Source organism: Loxodonta africana, chromosome 3, assembly GCF_030014295.1.
Source record: "Loxodonta africana isolate mLoxAfr1 chromosome 3, mLoxAfr1.hap2, whole genome shotgun sequence".
NCBI classification, from domain to species: domain Eukaryota; kingdom Metazoa; phylum Chordata; class Mammalia; order Proboscidea; family Elephantidae; genus Loxodonta; species Loxodonta africana.
In genome coordinates, this window is record NC_087344.1 from 167,169,612 (window position 1) to 167,191,176 (window position 21,565).

The following is a 21,565-nucleotide window of genomic DNA, read 5'->3' on the forward strand; positions in this document are numbered from 1 at the left end:
CTCCCCAAAGAATCAATGAATCTTCCAGATGAAGATGTATTCCTGGAATTACCAGATGTAGAATATGAAAGATATATATACAAAACTCTTTAAGACATCAGGAAGGAAAATGGGCAAAACACAGAACAACTCAAGGAGCACACACAGATAAAACAGTTGAGGGAATTAAGATTATTCAAGAACATAATGAAAAATTAATACACCACAAGAATCCATAGACAGAGAGCAATCAGAAATTCAGGACATTAGCAATAAAATTTCAGAATTAGACAGCTGTCATGGATTGAATTATGTCCCCTCAAAAATGTGTGTATCAACTTGGATAGGTCATGATTCCCACTATTGTGTGGTTGTCCTCTATTTTGTGATTGTAATTTTACGTTAAGAGGATTAGAGTGGGATCGTAACACCACCCTTACTCAGGTCACCTTCCTTATCCAAGGTAAAGGGAGTTTCCCTGTGGTATGGCCTGCACCACCTCTTATCTCTCAAGAGATAAAAGGTGGAGGGAAGCAAGAAGCACCAGGAGCACAGCTTATCCTTTGGACATGGGGTCCATGTGCCTGAGAAACTCCTCAACCAGGGGAAGCCTTCCTCCAGAGCCGACAGAGAGAGAAAGCCTTACCCTGGAGCTGACGCCCTGAATTTGGACTTGTAACCTAATAGACTGAGAAAATAAATTTCTCTTTGCTGAAGCCTTCCACTTGTGGTATTTCGGTTATGGCAGAACTAAATAACTAAGACAACAACTCAGTAGAAAGTAAGGGGAGGCAAACTGAGTAAATGGAAGTCAGAATCAGTGGGATTGAAGATAAAACACTTGGCAACAATATATTCAAAGAAAAATCAGAAAAAAGAATTTAAAAAAATGAAGAAAACTTAAAAATCATGTGGGACTCTATCAAGAGAAATAACCTATGAGTGATTGGAGTACCAGAATAGGGAGAGAGAGCAGAAAATACAGAGAGAATAGTTGAAAATTTGTTGGCAGAAAACTTCTGTGACATTGTGAAAGACGAGAAGATATTGATCCAAGATGCTCATCCAACACCATACAAGATAGATCCCAAAAGAAAGTCACCAAGACATATTATAATCAAACTTGCCAAAACCAAAGATAAAGAGAAAATTTTAAGAGTAGACAGGGATAAATGAAAAGTCACCTACAAAGGAGAGTCAATAAGAATAAGCTCGGACTACTCAGCTGAAACCATGCAGGCAAGAAGGCAATGGGATGACATATATTAAGCATTGAAGGAGAAAAATTGCCAGCCAAGAATCACATATCCAGCAAAACTGTCTCACAAATATGAAGGCAAAATTAGGATATTTCCAGATAAAAAGAAGCTTAGGGAATTTGCGAAAACCAAACCAAAACTACAAGAACTACTAAAGGGAATTCTCTCGTTAGAAAATCAATAATATCAGATATCAAGTCAACACTAACACACAGGACAGAGCAACCACATACCAACTGTGATAGAGAAATCACAAAAATAAACCAAGATTAAAAACAGCTCAAAACAGGGAATCAGCGATCGCATTATGTAAAAGATGACAACATTAAATCAATAAAAAGAGGCTAGTCATAGGTCTTTCATGTGGAGAGGAAATCAAGGCAATATAGGAAGATATAAATTAGGTTTAAACTTGGAAAAATAGGGGTAAATATTAACGTAACCACACAGGAGAATAACAATCCTACACATCAAAACAAAATACAAGAAAAACATAAAGAATTGGCAAAAACAAAATCAACAACAATGAAAAAGAGGAAAACACAATTTATAAAGAAAAGCTACTCAGCACAAAGAATTAAATGGAAAAAAGGAACTGTCAACAACACACAAAAAAGACACCAAAATGACAGCACTAAACTCACACCTATCTATAATCACGCTGAATGTAAATGGACTAATTGCACCAATAAAGAGACAGAGAGATGCAGATTGCATTAAAAAAAAAAGGACCCGTCTGTATGCTGCCTACAAGAGACACACCTTAGAAGTAAAGATGCAAACAAACTAAAGCTCAAAGGATAGAAAAAAATATATCAAGCAAACAACAATCAAGAAAGACTTCAAAGTTAAATCTACCACAAAGGATAATGATTAAAGGGACAATATACCAGGAGGATATTACCATATTAAATAATTACACACCCAACAACAGAGCTTCAAGATACCTAAAACAAACTCTAACAGCACTGAAAAGCTAGATAGACAGCTCCGCAATAGTAGCAGAAGACTTCAACACACCACTTTCAGTGAAGGACAGAACATCCAGAAAGAAGCTCAATAAAGACACAAAAGAGCTAAATGCCACAATCAACCAACCTGACCTCATAGACATACAAAACACCCCACCTAACAGCCGGCAAGTATACCTTCTTTTCCAATGCACATGGAACATTCTCTAGAATAGATCACATATTAGGCCATAAAGCAAGCCTTAACAGAATCCAAAACATCGAAGTATTGCAAAGCATCTTCTCTGAACATAAAGCCATAAAACTAGAAATCAATAACAGAAGAAACAGGGAAAAGAAATCAAACACATGGAAACTGAACAACACCTTGCTCAAAAACAATTGGATTTTAGAAGAAATTAAGGACAGAATAAAGAAATTCATAGAATCCAATGAGAATGAAAACACTCCTTATCAGAACATTTGGAACACAGCTAACGCAGTGCTCAGAGGTCAACTTATATCAATAAATGCACACATACAAAAAGAAAAAAGGGCCAAAATCAAAGAATTATCCCTACAACTTGAGCAAATAGGAAGAGAGCAATGAAAGAACCCTAGGTGACCAGAAGGAAGCAAATAATAAAAATTAGAGCAGAATTAAATGAAATAGAGAACCAAAAAGCAATTGAAAGAGTTAACAAGACCGAAAGGTGGTTCTTTGAAAAGATTAACAAAATTGATAAACCATTGGCCAGACTGACAAAAGAAAAACAGCAGACAAAGCAAATAACCTGAATAAAAAATGAGATGGGCGATATCACAGCAGACCCAACTGAAATTAAAAGAATCATAACAGAATACTATGAAAAATTGTACACTAACAAATTTGAAAACCTAGAGGAAATGTGCAAACTTCTAGAAACACACTACCTACCTAAACTAACACAAAGAGAGGTAGAACAAATAATAAACCCAATAACAAAAGAAGAGATTGAAAAAGTAATTTAAACCGCCACCCCCAAAAAAAAACCCTGGCCCTGACAGCTTCACTGGAGAATTCTACCAAACTTCAGAGAAGAGTTAACACCACTACTACTAAAGGTATTTCAGAGCATAGAAAAGGATGGAATACACCCAGACTCATTATATGAAGCCAGCATAACCATGATAGCAAAACCAGATAAAGACACCACAAAAAAGACAATTACAGACCAATATCCCTCATGAACTTGGACACAAAAATCCTCAACAAAATTCTAGCCAATAGAATTCAACAACATTATCATAAAAATAATTCATCACAACCAAGTGGGATTCATACCAGGTATGAAGGGATGGTTCAACATTAGAAAAACAATCAATGTAATCCGCCACATAAATAAAACAAAAGACAAGAACCACACGATCTTATCAACGGATGCAGAAAAGGCATTTGACAAAGTCCAACACTCATTCATGAGAAAAACTCTCAGCAAAATAGGAAAAGAGGGAAAATTACTCAACACTATAAAGGGTATTTATACAAAGCCAACAGCCAGCATCATCCTAAATGGAGAGAGCCTGAAAGCACTCCCCTCGAGAACAGGAACCAGACAAGGATGCCCTTTATCGCCACTCTTGTTCAACATTGTGCTGCAGGTCCTAACCAGAGCAATTAGGCTAGATAAAGAAATAAAGGGCAGCCAAGTTGGCAAAGAAGAAGTAAAAGTATCTCTATTTGCTGATGACATGATCTTATACACAGAAAAACCTAAAGAATCCTCAAAAGAACAACTGAAACTAACAGAAGAGTTTAGCAGAGTATCAGGATACAAGATAAACATAGAAAAATCAGTTGGGTTCCTCAACACCAACAAAGAGGAAATCACCAAATCAATACTATTTACAATAGCCCCTAAGAAGATAAAATACTCAGGAATAAATCTAACCAGAGACAGAAAAGCCCTTCAAAGAAAACTACAAGACACTACTCCAAAAAACCAAAAGAGACCTATCTAAGTGGAAAAACGTACCTTGCTTGTAGATAGGAAGACTCAACATTGTAAAAATGTCTATTCTATCCAAAGCAATCTATAGATATAATGCAGTCCTGATCCAAAGACCAATAAAATTTTTTAATGAGATAGAGAAACAAATCACCAACTTCATATGGAAGCGAAATAGGCCCCAGATAAGTAAAGCATTACTGAAAAAGAAGAACAAACTGGGAGATCTCACGCTGCCTGATTTTAGAGTGTATTATATTGCCACAGTAGTCAAAACAGCCTGGTACAACAACAGATACATAGACCAATGGAACAGAATTGAGAATCCAGACATAAATCCATCCACATATGAACAGCTGATATTTGACAAACGCCCAAAGTCTGTTAAATGGGGAAATAAATGGTGCTGGCATGAACATATCCATCTGAAAAAAAAATGAAACGAGACCCATTCCTCACACCACGCACAAAAACTAACTCAAAATGGATCAAAGACCTAAATATAAAATCTAAAACAATAAAGATCATGGAAGAAAAAATAGGGACAATGCTAGGAGCCATAATACATGGCATAAACAGTATACAAAACATTACTAACAATGCACAAACACCAAATAACTGGGAGCCCATAAAAATCAAACACCTATGTTCATCCACAGACTTCACCAAAAGAGTAAAAACATTACCTAAAAAAATATATATATATATTACCTAGAGACTGGGAAAAAGCTTTTAGCTATGACATTTCCAATCAACGTCTGATCTCTAAAATCTACATGATACTGCAAAAGCTCAACTACAAAAAGACACATAACCCAATTTAAAAATGGGCAAAGAATATGAACAGGCACGTCACCAAAGAAGACATTCAGGCAGCTAAGAGATAAATGAGGAAATGCTTATGATCATTAGCCATTACAGAAATGCAAAAACACTATCATGAGATACCATCTTACCCCAACAAGGCTGGCATTAATCCAAAAAACACAAAAAAATAAACGTTGGAGAGTTTGTGGAGAGACCGGAACACTTATACACTGCTGGTGGGAATGTAAAATGATACAACCACTTCGGAAATCGATTTTGTGCTTCTATAAAAAGCTAGAAATAGAACTACCATATGATCCAGCAATTCCACTCCCTGGAATATGTCCTAGAGAAATAAGAGCCTTCACACGAACAGATATGTACACACCCATGTTCATTGCAGCACTGTTAACAATAGCAAAAAGATGGAAGCAACCGAGGTACCTATCAATGGATAAATTATGGTATATTCACATACTGGAATACTACCCAATGATTAAGAACAAGATGAATCCACGAAACATCTCGTAACATGGAGGAATCTGGAAGGCATTATACTGAGTGAAATTAGTTGTGAAAGGACAAATGTTGTATGAAGCCACTATTACAAGAGCTCAATAAAAAGTTTAAACACAAAAGAAAATATTCTTTGATGGTTATGAGGTTGGGGAGGGAGGGAGGGGGTATGCTATTTAGATAGTACACTACAACTATTTTAGATGAAGTGAAAGACAACACACAATACAGGAGAGGTCAGCACAACTGGACTAAACCGAAAGCAAAGAGGTTTCCTGAATACTACCAAACACTTTGGGGGCCAAAGTAGCAGACACAGGGCTTTGGGAACCATGGTTTCAGGGGACATCTAGGTCAATTGGCGTAACAAAATGTATCAAGAAAAGGTTCTGCATCCCACGTTGGTGAGAGGCGTCTTGGGTCTTAAATGCTAGCAAATGGCTACCTAAGATGCACCAATTGGTCTCAACCCACCTGCAGCAAAGGAGAATAAAGAACACCAAAGACATACGGTAAAGATGAGCCCAAGAGACAGAAAAGGCCACATAAACCAGAGACTTCATCAGCCTGAGACCAGAAGAACTAGATGGTGCCTGGCTACCACCAATGACTGTCCTGACAGGGAACACAACAGAGAATCCCTGATGGAGCAAAAGAACAGATGGATGCAGATCTCAAATTCTCATAAAAGAACCAGGCTTAATGGTCTGGCTGAGACTAGAGGGACCCTGGAGTTCATGGTCCCCAGACCCTTTCTTAGCCCAAGATTGGAACTATTCCCAAAGCCAACTCTCCAGACAGGTATTGGACTGGAGTATAAGGTAGATAAGGCTACTGGTGAGGAGTGAGCTTCTTGGCTCAAGTAGACACATGAGGCTGTGTGGGCAGCTCCTGTCTGGAGGCAAGATGAGAAGGCAGAAGGGGACAGGAGCTGGTTGAATGGACACGGGGAATACAGGGTGGAGAGGAAGAGTGTGCTGCCTCATTAGGAGGAGAGCGGCTAGGGTGTATAACCTTTTATGAGGGACTGACCTGATTTGTAAACTTTCACTTAAAGCACAACAAATAAATAAAAAAAAAAAAAAGAGAGAGAGAGAGATGAAGTCTTGCCATCCTCACTTCCAAGGAGCATTCGGCTGTACTTCTTCCAAGACAAAATTGTTTGTTTCCTGCAGTCCTTGGTATATTCAATATTCTTTGCCAACACTATGATTCAAAGGCATCAATTCTTCTTTGGTCTTCATTACTCATTGTCCAGCTTTTTCATGCTTATGAGGCAATTGAAAATATCATGACTTGGATCAGGTGCATCTTAGTTCTCAAAATGACATCTTTGCTTTTCAACACTTTAAAGAGGTCTTTTACAACTCATAAGACATGGAAGGGACTGGACAGTGGGTAGGAGAGAGAAGCTGAAGAAGAGTGAGCTATTTGTATCAGGTGGACACTTGAGACTGCGTTGGCATCTCCTGTCTGGAGGGGGGATGGGAGGATAGAGAGAGTTAGAAGCTGGCAAAATTGTCACGAAAGGAGAGACTGGAAGGGCTGACTCATTAGGGGGAGAGCAAGTGGGAGTACGGAGTAAGGTGTGTGTAAACTTGTATGTGACAGTCTGACTTGATTTGTAAACGTTTACTTGAAGCTCAATAAAAGTTAAAAAAAAAAAAAAAAAGAGGTCTTTTGTGGCCCAGAGCAATGCATCTTTTGATTTCTTGACTGCTGCTTCCATGAGTGTTGATGGTGGAGCCAAGTAAAATGAAATCCTTGGCAACTTCATTATTTTCTCCATTTTTGATGTTGTTGTTTATTGGTCCATTTGTGAGGTTTTTTGTTTTCTTTTTGTTTGGGTGTAATCCATTCAGCGGTAAGTGCTTCAAGTCCTCTTCATTTCCATCAAGCAAGGTAGTGTCACCTGCACATCACAGGTTGTTAATGAGTCTTCCTTCAATCCCCATGCCTCGTTCTTCTTCATATAGTCCAGTTTCTCAGATTATTCGTTCAGCACACAGTTTGAATAAGTATGGTGAAACGATACAACCCTGAAGCACACATTTCCTGATTTTAAGCCATGAAGTATCACCTCGTTCTGTTCGAATGACTGCCTCTTGTTCTGTGTTCTGAAATTCCCATTCTTCGCAATGTTATCCATAATTCATTACGATCCACAGAGTCAAATGCCTTAGCATAGTCAATAAAACAAAAGCAAACATCTTTCTGGTAATCTCTGCTTTCAGCCAAGGCCTATCTGGCATCAGCAATAATATTCCTCGTTCCGTGTCCTCTTCTGAATTCCTTTTGCATTTCTGGCAGTTCCCTATTGATGTACTGGTGCAACCATTTTTCAATTACCTTCAGCAAAATTTTACTTATGCTATAAATGATATTGTTCAATAATTTCCACATTCTGTTGGATCACCCTTCTTCAGAATGGGCAGAAATATGGACCCTCTTCCTGTCAGTTGGCCAGGTCGTTGTCTTCCAAATTTCTTGGCACAGACTACTGAGGGCTTCCAGGATTGCATCAACTTGTTGAAACTCCTCAATTAATATTCTGTCAATTCCTGGAGTCTTGTTTTTCACCAATAACTTCAGTACAGCTTGGACTTCTTCCTTCAATATCACTGGTTCTTGATCATATGCTATCCCCTAAAATAGTTGAACTTGACCAATTTTTTCGGATACAATAACTGTGTATTCCTTCCATATTCTTTTGATGCTTCCTGCTTCGTTTGATATTTTGCCTACAGAATGCCTCAGTATTGCAACTCGAGGCTTGAATTTTTTCTTCAGTTCTTTCAGCTTGAGAAATACTGAGCATGTTCTTCCCTTTTGGTTTTTTGGCTCCAGGTCTGTGCACATTTCGTTATAGTACTTTACTTTGTCTACTTGAGCCACCCTTTGAAATCTTCTGTTCAGCTCTTTTACTTCAACATTTCTTCCATTTGCTTTAACTACTCTACACCCAAGAGCAAGTTTCAGAGTCTCTTTTGCTGTGCTCTGGGTCCTGCATTCAGCTCATCAGCATCTGACTTCCAGTTCTAGGGACTTTGGCCAGCAGACTACCATCTTACCTGCTGATCTTGGATTCGTCAGCCTTCGCAGCCGTGAGCAAGCAGCATGTCCTCTAGCCTGTGGATCTTGAGTTCTTCAGCACCTGCAGCTATGTGAGTCAGGAGGAGCCTCCAGCCTGACACCTAACACCTGACCCATGGACTTCGGTGTTGCCAGCCTCTACAACTGCATGAGCTATTTCTTTGAGATGAATCCCCAACCCCCTCATATAGAGCGCCCTGGTGGTGCAGTGGTTAAGAGGTTGGGTGTTAACCAAAAGGTCAGCAGTTCAAATCCACCAGTCACTCTTTGGAAACCCTATGCAACAGTTTTACTCTGTCCTATAGGGTCGCTATGAGTCGGAATTGACTCAGTGACAATGAGTTTTGTTTTATGTATACGCACTTCACTGGTTTTGTTTCTTTAGAGAACTCAGTCTAAGACATGTTTGTTTTATAGGGCTGTCTAATCTTTGGCAGAAAAGTGGGCCTCAGGAGTGGTTTCAGTCCTGAGTTAGCAGGGTGTCTGGGGCCATAGTCTCAGGTGTTCCTCCAGTCTCTGCAAGACCAGCAAGTGCAGCCTTTATTTATTTATCCTTGTGAATTTGAATTTTCTTCTACATTTTTCTCCTGCTCTGTCCGTTTTTTGTTTTTTTTTTTCTGTCCGGGAACTTCTATTGTGATACCTGTCAGAGAGGTTGGTGTTGGCACCATCTAGTTCTTCTGGGCTCAGGCTGGTGGAGGCTCTGGTTCATGTGGTCCATTAGTCTTTTAGACTATATTTTCCCTGTGTCTTTCTTTTTTTATTCTCCTTTGCTCTGGATGGGATGGGACCAATAGATGTATTTTAGATGGCCACTCAGGCTGTGGTTCACGTGGTCCATTAGTCTTTTAGACTGTATTTTCCCTGATAAGCTTCTAAGCCCCAGATGCTACTCACCAAAGTAGGATATAGAACATTTTCTCTATGAACTATGTTATGTCAATTAACATAGATGTCCCCCAGGACTATGGTCCCCAGCCCTCAACCCCAGTAACTCAGTCCCTCAAAGTGTCTGAGTGTGTCTAGAAAGCTTCTAGAACTTTGCCTTGGTCAAGTTGTGCTGACTTCCCCTATATTGTGTGTTGCCTTTCCCTTCACAATAGTTAACACTTGCCTACTACCTAATTAGTGTGGCTGCCTCCATGGATGCAATTTTTTCATAGTATTCTGTTATGACCCTTTTTATTTCAGTTGGGTGTTTGTTGTAACGTCCCCCATGTCATTTCTTTTGTCAGTTTGGCCAATGGTTTGTCGATTTTGTTGCTTTTTTTCAAAGAACCGTCTTTTGGTCTTGTTGATTCTTTCTATCGTTTTTCTATTCTCTAGTCCGTTTATTTCAGCTCAAATATTTATAATTTCCTTTCTTCTGGTGCCTGTTGGGCTTCTTCTGCAGTTCTCTTTCTATTCATTTGAGTTGCTGGTCTAATGTTTTGATTTTGGCCCAGTCTCCTTTTTTGATTTGTGTGTTTATTACTATAACTCAATGTCTGAGCATTGCCTTTGCTGTGTTCCAAAGATTGCAGTATGATGTGTTTTCATTCTTATTTGATTCCAGGAATTTTTTGATTCCTTCTTTGATTTCTTCTATTACCCAGTTGTTTTGAAGTAAGGTGTTAAATTCAGTTTCCATGTATTTGATTTTTTTCCCTTGCTCTTCCTGTTACTGACTTCTACTTTCATGGCATTGTGATCAGAGAGAATGCGTTATATTATTTTGGTGTTTTGGATTTTATTGAGGGTTGCTTTGTGGCCTAAAATATGGTCTATTCTGGAGATTATCCCATGTGCACTGGAAAAGAATGTATACTTTGCTACTATTGGGTGATGTGTCCTATATGTATGTCTGTGAGGTCTAGTTGGTTGATTGTGACCTTTAGATCTTCTGTATCTTTTTGCTGAGTTTTTTTCCTAGATGTTCAGTCCTTTACTGAGAGTGGTGTGTTGAAGTCTCTTACTATTATTGTGGAACTATTTCTGTTTTCAGTGCTGTCAGTTTGTTTTATGCATTTCGGAGCCCCGTGATTGGGTGCATAGATATTTATTAAGGTTATGTCTTCTTGGTGGATTGTCCCTTCAATCATCACATAATGTCCTTCCTTGTCTTTTATGTGGATTTTGTCTTAATGTCTATTTTATCTGGGCTTAGCATTGCCACTCCTGCTCTTTTTTGGTTACTCTTTGTTTGATATTTTTTTCCATCCTTCAATTTTTAATATTTTTATGTCTTTGTGTCTAAGGTGTGTCTCTTGTAGACAGTATATTGATGCGTCGTGTTTTTTAATCCACTCTGCCGCTCTCTGACAGGTGGTTTTAAGCCATTTATATTCAGTGTGATTATCGATACCAAAATCTGTTTCCATCCAGTCATTTCCAACTCATAGCAACCTTACAGGACAGAGCAGAACTGCCCCATAGAGTTTCCAAGGAGTGACTGGTGCATTCGGACTGCCAATCTTTTGGTTAGCAGCTGAGCTCTTAATCACTGCACCACCAGGGCTTTGTGATTATCAACAGGTATGAGTTTATCACTGTCGTATTGTTGCGCCTCCTGTATGTGTATGAATGTTTTCTTTGTTCCTCTTCCTTTCTGTGCTGAGTTCCTTTTGTTTGTGGTTTTCTTTTCGTTTCTTTCATTATTACAGTTTTTGTGTTTACTGGGTCTCTGCTTTTCTTCTTATTTTGATGAGCAGGTTTGTAAACTTTCTTTGTGCTTACCTTGAAATATACCCTCATCTTCCTAAGTTTGAACCAGTCTTTTATGACTTGGTATCATGTTCACTTCCTCTCCATTTGAAAGTTCTATACCTACACCAATTATTTCCCCTTTGTTTTGATATTGTTGTCATTTACAAATAGATGTCTCTATTTCCCTGTTTTAAGTCTTTTATCTTTATTTTATTATGAGAGTTATTAGGTTGGTATCCGGCTGATACTGTCCTGTGTCCTAGGCTCCACTTGTCTAATGTTATTGCTTCTCTAACTGAAGGACTCTGTTTAATATTTTTTGTAAGTTTGGTTTGGTTTTTATGAATTTTCTTAATTTCTGTTTATCTGGATATGTCCTAATTTTGCCATCATGCTTGACAGAGAATTTGGCACCATATATTATTGTTCGTTGTCAGTTTTTTTTTTTTTTCTTTTAAGGTTTTGTATTTGTCATCCCATTGCCTTCTTGCCTGCATAGTTTCTACTGAGGAATCAGAACTTATTGTTATTGTTTCCCCTTTGTAAGTGACTTTTTGTTTTTCTAGAGCTGCCTTTGGGATTCTTGGTTTTTGGCAAGTGTGATTATGTCTTTGTGAATTTCTTTTGGGGTCTATCCTATATGGGGTTCATTGAGCTTCTTCAATGGTCAACTTTTCATCTTTCATGATATTTGGGAAGTTTTCTGCCAGCAAATCTTTAACAATCTTCCCTGTGTTTTCCATTTCCTCCCCGCTGTTCTGGAACTTTGATCACGTGCAAACATTTGCTCTTGATTGTGTCTCACATAATTCTTAAGTTTTCTTCATTCTTTTCTCTGATTTTTCTGCAAACAAAGCAGTGTCCAAGAATTTGCCTTCAATCTTACTGAATCTGTTTTCCATTGTTTCCAATTTGCTCCTAAAACTTCTGTTGAGTTGTTCATTTCTGAAATTTTGTTATCTTCTGAGTTTCTATTTGCTCTTTTTCTATGATCTCCAATTTTTCATTTCTTTTGATGTTTTGCTCTTGTATTATTTGCCTGAATTCTTCTATTGCTTTGTATATATTTTCCTTGATTTTGGCTATCTTTTGGTGGTTTTGTCTGTGTTATCCATGACTTTGCTTACCTTTTTCCTTGATTTTGTGTTTTCTTTGATCTCTTTGACATCCCTAAATATGAGTCTTTTGAATTCCATGTCAGGCAGTTCCAGTGCCTCTGCTTCTACCAGAAGGGTATCTGATTAGTTTGGACACTTTCTGGAGCCATTTTGTCCTGTTTTTTAAAATATGTTTTGACATCGTCTGCTGTCTCCAAGACATTAAAGTATTATTTCCTTTATTTATTGAGTATATGTTCATTTGTTTTGTCCTGCTTTTTTGTTTTGTTTTGATGCATCGTGGCAGTAGGCGAAGTGTGATTTGCTGCTTTCTCATTGGTTCTGCATAATAACTCACCACCTTATCTGGGGAGGCAGGACAGCATAAGGCAGGGTGAGCGCACTTCACTGTACACTGGTTTGGCAAGGTGGCTTAGGGCAGAATAGGGGATGTTGTTTGCCTCCTGATGTTGATCCAGTGGTGTGGGAACATTGACAACCCCTCGTCAGGTGGGCGTTAGTGTCAGAAGGTGAGTGGTATGGGCTCGCCTCCCAACACTCAGCAGTTCACTGAGCGGCAGGAAGGAAGGGACAGTGCAGGTCTCGGGCAGAGGCAGGCCTGAGCACTGGGGTCGCTATAGCCACGGCAGCACAACAGGGCCAGCAGGAAGGAGGTGAGGTGGCACATGGGGCTCGGTGGGAGGGAGAAAGAAAAGAAAAAATAGAATAAAAAGAAAAAAAGAATGAATGGCAACACATTGAGGGCCGGTGGGTGGGGGCAGAGCAAACCTGGGGCAGCAGCAGAGCGGTGTGCCAGTGGCATTCTATCTGCAGCAGTATTGTGGGGGCCAGCGGGAAGGGGTTGAGGTGGCATTCAGGACTAGGTAGGAAGGAGAGAAAAGGGAGGAAAAAATGGCACAGTTGGGGCTGGTAAGTGGGGGTAGGGCCCACCCAGAGACAATGTAGAGGAGAGGTCGCATACAGGGCTAGGTCCGATGGAGAAAGAGAAAAAAATTGTGGCACAACAGGAGCCAACGGGTGGGGGCAGGGCAGATCCAGGGTGGCAGTGGACTGCTGGCTCTCTGGCCTCGCTGCCATGGCAGAGGCCAGAGGGAAGGGGGTGGGAGTTTGCATACAGGGCTAAATGGAGGGGGGAAGAAAAGAAAAAAATGGTGGCAAGTTGGGGGCAGGTGAATGGGGGTAGGATGGACCCAGAGGTGGTGGGAAGGAAGAGGAGGTAGCCTACAGGGCTATGTGGGATGGAAAAAGAAAAGGAAGAAAGGGGAAAAAAGGGGGTGGGGGAAGCTGCACAGTGGGAGAAGCTGCAGGGCAGGCCCAGGGGACTGAGGGGGGCTCTTATTGTGGACCTCGGCAGTTGGGACTGCAGTATGGGGTGGGGAGGGTTCTTGCTTCTACTCACCAAAAGGGCGAGGTGCGAGAAAGCATGTTTTTCTGGTTACCAGGTACTATGTCTCCTGCTGGGAGCTCCACGAAGCTGCCCTCCCAAACTCCTCATCTGGGGTTGTTGTTGGCTGTGTTTCAAGGTGGTGATATTGTGCCATGTTAGTTGGCAGGTGACCTCCACTCCGTATCTCTCCCTGTTTTGTTTTCCATCAGTGTCTTCTTCCATTCAGTATTTGATCTAGTTTTTATCCCTTCATTTGACGCTCAGGTTTCCAGGATTGACAATTGTGTCTGTTTTACTCAGTTTTTCAGGTCTTTGCTGCAGGGAGATGGCATGGTATGTCTATCTAGGGCACCGTGTTAGCTCCGCCTGATATCATATTTTTATGCTAACCATTTATCTTTTATTTTAGTGTCACCCTTAACTTCTGTGATTGCTAATGTTATGTGTCAGCTTGATTATGTTATGGTGCTCATTGGTTTAGCCATTGGATTGATTGCTTTTCCATGACGTAATATAATACAATCACCTCCATAATGTGATTTGATATAATCAGTTGTAAGAAGTTGTAAGAAGAGTTTCATCAGGGATGTGGCCTGCATCCAAAATATGTAGATATTCTGTCAAAGCTCTCTCTGGATCCTGCATCCAACTCATCACCCTCTGACCTCTGGTTCTTGGGATGTAAGCCAGTAGCTTGCTACTTGACCTGGAGATCTTAGGATTTGTCAGCTCCCACAATCCTATGAGCCAGAAGAAGTCTCCAGCCTGATCCCTACCCACAGATTTGGGACTTGCCAACCTTCACAACTGTGAGACCAATTCCCCTGAGATAAATATCTCTGTATGTATTTATATATATATACATTTTCCTGGTTTTGTTCCTTTAGAGAACCCAGCCTATTACTATATCCCTTTTATCTTTATCCCTTCTGTCATTAAGTTTATAAATATTAAAGTTTGATAAACTTATAGCTTAACTAATTTGTATCTTACCAGCTTCATAAACTTTTAGCTTTGATTAATTTTATCTACCAGGTTTATCTTTTTTAATTAATCATTTACTTCTTAACTCCTCTTAATGTTATGCCTATTGCTCCTTTTTCATTTAATAATTGTAAGAATTGCATTGCAGACAGCGGCCATCGAGACAAACCCCAATAAGACTCTTCTCCAAATTATCTCTCTGCTATGGGCCAAGTCTGAAGGCTGTGCCTAAACAAGACCCTACTCCACAATTCAGCCACAGTATGAGGAATCTGCTCAGCCAAGTGGTTCTACATTGAGCTCTGTTCCTTTGTGGGTCAGCTGCTATGAAATGTCCAGACCAACTTCTGACCACCCAGTTTTGCAATACTTTTGCCCAGCAAGCAGGGTCTGCCTATCTGAGGTCAAGGTTTCCAACCAGATACAAGGGCCTATTACCACTTAAGCTAGGGAGAGCCAGTGGCTCATTCCTCTAGACATGTTAGTTTAAAGTCTTCTGAAATTTATTCCATATCTCCACTGGGAGAGATACCTGTACCAATCAGTACTGTAGAGTTCTCCAGAGCCTCACCTAAAGATAATTCTTTCAGGTTTCAGACTTTTTATGAATATGTGGTGTGTGCCAAGCACGGTGATAGACATCAGAGACAAAAAGTCAAAAAAGACTGATTCTCACCTCAATGAATTTATGCTCTAGTTGGACAATGAAAAAAAAAGCAAGGAAAGCAACAGTTAAAATACAGTGGGACTTGTTGAGATTTGTTATGAAAATGGAGAAGAGGCATCTGAATCAGTAAAAGCTTCTAGGAGAGGGTAAAAGGAGGTAGTCCCCCAGGGCTCCACACCCCTCCCCTCACAAACACACACACAGGTCCTCACAGACTTGATGAAAATTGACTTCATGCGGGTACCAGGCATAGAAGGGGCCTACCTTTGGTAGAGATCCCTGCAGTGACGGACAGAGGGACATGGAAAGGGGACAGAAATAAGCAAGAAAAATTATAACCCTCCCCATACACACACATAGCCATCTACCCAGCCCCTGCCTTGGACACCAAAAAACAAGGTGAAGACATCCGCTCCCTCAAGAACCACCACCATCACAGTCAGTCCTGAGTCCACACAGCCAGGACAACAAGACACAGCAGGTGTCGCTCACCCTTACCTGGGGATGAGACAGGGCTGGGGTGGGACTATGCTGGAGCGGGGCCCACACACCAGCCAAACTCGTTTCTCATGGCAGAACAGGGAGTTCAGGGCTGAGCCCTTGAGGCCAGGGCTCTAGGTGGCTCCTCTAAGCAACATTAAGGGGAAGGGTGGTCTCCCTAGCCTCAGGGCAGGGAGAAGAGAGGTCAGGAGGGTGACTAGGCTGAAGAAAAGTGGGAGCTGAGGTTTTAAAGGTCCTGGATGGGGTAGGGATACAGTAGAGAAAAGAGGGTCAATAAGTCTTGGGGAGGGGAATGGAGCAATAAGGAGGGAACAGGAGGGGAGGGCTAGTGCAGGGGGTGGTGGCGGGTGTTCTCCAGGGCCCAGGGCAGCAGACACAAGGCTGGCTCCTCCTCCCATCTCCTGGTATTATGGGGCCCTACTTATTGCCCCACAGGGCCATCTTCATATACACAGGATTTGGGCGGCAGTGGCTGGACTTCATGTAGGCAGAAATCTTCTTCAGGCCCTGAGAGTGGGGAAAAGAAGGCCAGAGCTCAGGGTCTGCTCCCCATCAGGACTCTAACACTTCCTGTGCAGGCACAGCCAGCTCAGGGGACCCACCACAGTCCTTCTATGTGGAGCGAATGACAGGGCATAAGAGTCTTCCTGTGGCTCCCTGGTAAATTAACAACTCCAATTTCCTGTAATCTCTTAATAAGAGCTCTCATCTTGGAGATCGTACACTGTGCTGGGTGCTTTCTGTTCACTAGAGATTATAATATAGGATTAGAAAATCCTCTCAACTACCCTGAAAGAAAGACGCTACTATCGCCATTTAGCAAAGGAGAAACTGAGGGGCACAGAGATTACACACTTTCCTCCTGTTCACCGAGCCAGCTCTGAGAGAGGGCTGGAATTCAGCATGGCTCTCTCTCCCCAGTCCTGGGCTATTTCTGCTGCACTTTCTCCCTTCCCCGCCCCCAGCAGTGGCCATCTCACTCCCTGTGGAACAAACATTCTCCTTGTGCAGTGGGAGGCTCCTGATACACGCCCAGCTCATCGTGGTTCTCAAACAGAAAAGAAAGCAGGGCAGGACAAAGGGGCTCAGAACATAGACCCACAGCCTGCAACAGGCAAATTTTGGCAAATGACTCAGCAAATCTAAATGAAGAGTGAAAGGGGAAGGGATTAGCAAAGCCAGGCAGGGCCAGGCTATAATTATTCCACTTGCAGGAGACAGTCCAAAATTCTCAGCCTGATAACTGAGCCCATTTCACTCTGACCCAACCTACCTCACCTCTCACTAAAGGGTCCAGGCCATATAACACTCAGGTGTGTGCTTTGGGCATTGTAACAGGATAGATAATTTTTAAAGGATTCAAAGACATCTGGAACTTCCTAAACAAAGTGGCCTCAGTTCACAGGGGACCATCACAGTCATCTTAACCCTTGTGTCATTCCCAAGGTGCTCAGCTCAGACCAGAACCAGAAGTTGATGAGAACTAGCCAAGAAAGCAGGTCTCTTGATGGGAAGGGATAAAGGAATAAGAACTCTAGGCTGAAATCCCTGTTGGGCGACTGCCTCAAATCTTCAAATCTCTTATCAAGTAGACTGAGTTGCTCTCAGATCAGTTGACCACGTGTGAAGGATGACTGGCTATGACGTGGGATCCAGGCTGTGTTCCCCTGCAACACGGTTGGCACCACAGGCCCCACACATGCTATGGCTGAAGTTATCCAACCACACTGAGCTCAGGGTGTAGGCTCCAGGGCAGGGCCATCTTTGCAGGCCCCACTGTTTCTGACCCAGTGCCTCATCCACAGGAACATGAGTTAAATGTACTAACCCATCTTAGAGATGGAAAACCTTAGACAACAGGGAAGCAGAAAGGACAGAAGTGTGGAGGGAAGGACACTGTCCCACCATAGAACATTTCAAGACAAAATCCTTCACAGGGGCACCCATATAAATACTCAACCACAGCAACTCTGCAAACCTGAGAACTTCAGAATTTGCCCACAACGTGGATTGGATTGGTGCAAAGCTTTCTGGAGGTGAAATATAAATATTGTCTGTGTCTACAGAACTTAGTATCAATCCTTCCTTGTCTTAATCCTACTACTGCCAACTACATACACACTCCACAAGTTCTGCCTCATCCAGACTTTGTTGGGCTGTGAAACTCAGGCAGGAGAAGGGCCCGAGCTTTCCCTTTCAGCACAGGAGAAGGAGAGCCACTGACCACTGCCCATAGCAGCTGACAGGAAGCCCAGCACAGCCTCTACTGGCTCTGTGACCTTCAGCCAACTCCTTACCCCTCTTCAGCCTCAGGTTCTCTCTGTGACATAGGGGTGATAATTCTATCTATCCTGTGGTAATGTTGTGAAAATTAAATCTGGCACAATATATGTATAGTGCTTAGCACAAGTCCCGATATAAACAAAACGCTTCATAAAAGCTAGTTATTGTTATTTTTAGCTTCCAAACTATAGAAAGTGTCATGGAACAGGGAGAAGGAAAAAGGAACATCAGAGAGGAAGGGGGATCAGGGGAATCACCTCAAAGCGGGTAATGAAGTCCTTCAGGTTTGGGAATGCGTCCAGGCCCTTAGGCTGAAAGATAACGGTTCTGGTTGAGCATATCGTAAGCGAGGAAATCCACAAAGTTGATCTGCAGAAAGCCAAGGACAAGTGGATGGGAAGCTCCACCATCTGGGAGGAATGACAACTCTGTATTCCCCATCTCCTTCTGCCTTTACCTTGTCCCCTGCAAACTACAGCTGCTTCCCCAGGAACTGTGAGAAGAGCCTCATCTTGTCAGGGAGCGTCTCCAAGTACTTGGGCTTCAGCTTCTCCTAGCACAGGAAACAGCTATTAGCACCTTCCAACACATGTCCCCTGGGCAGAGAGGCAGCTCCCCCACTGCTGGGATGACTCAGCTGGCCACGGGAGAGCTGCCATCCTCCCTAGACTGACCCTGGGCTGGTGCCCAGGCTTCCATTTAACCCAATCAGCATTTATTAGATCCCCACTGAGTATCAACCCCATCTGTGAGGTCTGGGAAGGCAGAGAGGAAAATAACACCATCTCTGAATCTGTCACCGCTGATCTCCAATAACCCACCTATCGGTCAGACCCGGGAGTGCTCTGAGCACCTGGCCAAGAACTTGACTCATATGTTGGGTGGAATCACAGAAGGAGAGAACTACAAGAGCTCAAAGAAGGAAGTGGAAATTCTAATTCCTGGCTTGGCACAAGAATGGAAAGGACTTTTTTTTGGAGTTTCCTGAAAAGTGAGGAGAATTGGAGAGGATGAAAGAAAGGAGGGAGTGGAAGGAATTCTTGCAGAAACAAATACTGTGTGGTGGACACCATGTGGCTAATAATCAGGATTTACATGGATCCCTGTGGGTTTTAAGGGGAAGACACCAGGAAAACAAGATAAACACATTGCTGAAGAGCTTAATTTCCACGCTGAGGGAACTGTGGACTTTATCCTAAAATTATGGAGAACTGACTCAGAATTTTCATTTGAGAAGATTTAGAGTTATGGAGGTCACTCTGTCAGTACAGGAGACCCCTTGAAGAATCTGTAGGTCTAAGGAGTTCCAGTGGCACACAGGACAAGTACAGATGGGAATGAAAGAGTCTCATATCCTGATCCAGACCCTGCCCTAGCCCAGCTCAACAAGAACTCACAAAGTCAGGGTTGTAGCACACACTGGCCAGCTCATCGCGAAAGTCCATAACCTGGTTCTCCAGGATGTCCACGCGGATCTTCTCCTCTTCTGTCTCCCCACCTGCAGCCCACACATCGGACACTCACCCTCAGCATCCAACCACAGCCAAGCAGTAGGAATAGCCCCCTGGACCCCTGTGTCTCTGCACCTGCTCCCAGCCCCACCTGCTCCCAGCCCCACCTGCTCCCACCCCACTCACACAGGTTGTGCTTGTGGGCAATGTAGCGCAGGATGGCGTTACTCTGGGTGATCTTGTGAGCCCCATCAATCAAGTAGGGCAGCTGCAATGGCAACCAGGAAGGTCTGTTGTACCACCAGGCTCCCCAACACTCCCATGTCCTGTGAAAGGCCTGTCCCATGGTAGGCACTAAATAAATGTATGTACAGCGCATGCGTGATCTGGAACACGGAACACCACGGAAAGGCAGTGAAGAGAACCAGGAACGAGAGGGGTGGAACAGAAGGCACCTTGTAGTAAAACTCCAGGCTGGGGGAAGGAGATGGAGGAAGAGACACCTTTCACTTTCCCCAACACCCTGTACCTACATTGGGGAAGTCAAGGCCCAGCTTGAATTTCTCATTCAGCCACTGGCTTCTGTCATAGTCCGGAGCTATGGTGGGAACAACGAAATAAAAACAAACCTCCTTGTAGTCCAACATTCCATCCCCAGAAACCATACCAAGAGTCATTGCAAGACCCCCAGAGACTCATAGATCTGGAATCAGACAGAACCACTGAGTCTCACACTCCCAGGATGAAGGCTTACAAAAGGCTTTGGCAAGCGGTAAGGGAGGGAGTTGATTCCAGTTAATGATAAGGAGTGGGGCAGCACTTTCCTCCCAGCATCCTGAGCTGGCAGGCCAGCGGCACAACCAAAGGGACCCAGGAAAGGGCAGACCCCAAATCCAGCTGGTGGAGGCCCTGCAGGGGTGGGCAACAGGTGGCCAGGGCATGGGCTGCTTGTTACCAAATCAGCATTAGCTGGCAGAGGGGCCAACACAAGGGTGTCATTACCGTCCCCCATTGTGTACTTCTTCTCCTCATAGTTTGAGTCTGTGTATTCCAGGAGCAGGCGGATGGCATGCGCCAGCTGGGAGAGACAGAACCGGGAAGGGGTCAGAGATGGAGGGATATTGATTGCCTGACCATTCCCCCCCAGGTAAGCTGGCACCACTCACACCTGAGAGAGACAGGCGAGAAAACCCCAGAGCTCACTCCTGACGTCTTTAGTACGCTCCTTCTCCATCCCATCTGGGCCTAAAGTACCCAGCCTGGGTGGGCCCAGGCTGCGCAATGGGGCTTAGCTCCAGGAAAGCCCGGAAGAAGAATCTTCCCCAACTGCTCAGCACTTCCTCAACACAGCACCCCCGTCCCACCCGACAGGCGGACCCCTTGCTCACCCCACAGAGGTCCCAGAAACCCAAAGTCATGGGCATGGTGCACGTTTTCGCGGTCTCCGGGACCTGCTTCAAGTGAGCTGAGGCCTCATCTTATCAAGCCAGGCTGGTGCGGGGCAATCCTTGACGCTTGGCATCGCCCCTCATCCCGCTGATTCCTTGCATTTCCCCACCCCCACCTCCTGAACCTGTCTCTCTCCCCACCTGGTTTGCAGACAGCCGAGCCCCCCCTCCCGCCCCCACACACCCCCTTGAACTCTGGGCGCCGGGCCCTGAGGGTGGGAAGGAGTAAATTCCGTTTTGGCCACCAGTCCTGAAGATTTGGGTAGCCGAGATTTGGACGCACAGAAGCTGAAGGCACCTGGACCCCTGGACCCCTGAGTGGCTTCCTTTGCCTGCATTCAGACGTCTGCTAAGCCCAGGGGGAGACCGCGGTGCACCTGGGGAGAGGAGCCAGAAACACTAGAGGTGCAACTCTCTTCGCATCCCTTTCTTCAGCGCCTTGCTTAGCC

General features: G+C 43.1%; 1 pseudogene; it reads right to left on the reverse strand.

Annotated features, from left to right (window-relative positions):
- Positions 1-16,351: 16,351 nt before the first annotated feature.
- LOC100669752 (glutathione S-transferase Mu 1-like) lies at positions 16,352-21,092 on the reverse strand (annotated as a pseudogene).
- Positions 21,093-21,565: the final 473 nt, after the last annotated feature.